Below are 364 nucleotides of genomic sequence, written 5' to 3' on the forward strand. Positions count from 1 at the left end.
AATGTCCGGACACCCACGGAGAACAACGCTTCCCCAGCGATCCCCAGCTCGGCTATGGAGCTACACGAGCACCGCAGTCCGGCTCTGACCTGCAGGGACCAATTAATCCCCACCATGTCCCACACTCGTGCCCTCCCGCAGCTCCCAGCAGCCGCGCTGGCAGGTGGATCAGCCTCTCACCTGCACCAGGGCCAGCTTTTCCCATAAGGGAACAGCAACGAGGACCTTTGCTAGAAGCACCACCCCTTATCCTGCAAGTGAAGCCCTCAAAGAGGCCAGGACTCAAGAAGAGCATCCTTTGGTCCACAAACCTCAACTCCCCTTTCCGAGCAGGACTCAGCACCGGCCATGCCAGGGCAGGGGA

Source organism: Cariama cristata, unplaced genomic scaffold (assembly GCF_000690535.1).
Source record: "Cariama cristata isolate BGI_N322 unplaced genomic scaffold, ASM69053v1 scaffold37189, whole genome shotgun sequence".
NCBI classification, from domain to species: domain Eukaryota; kingdom Metazoa; phylum Chordata; class Aves; order Cariamiformes; family Cariamidae; genus Cariama; species Cariama cristata.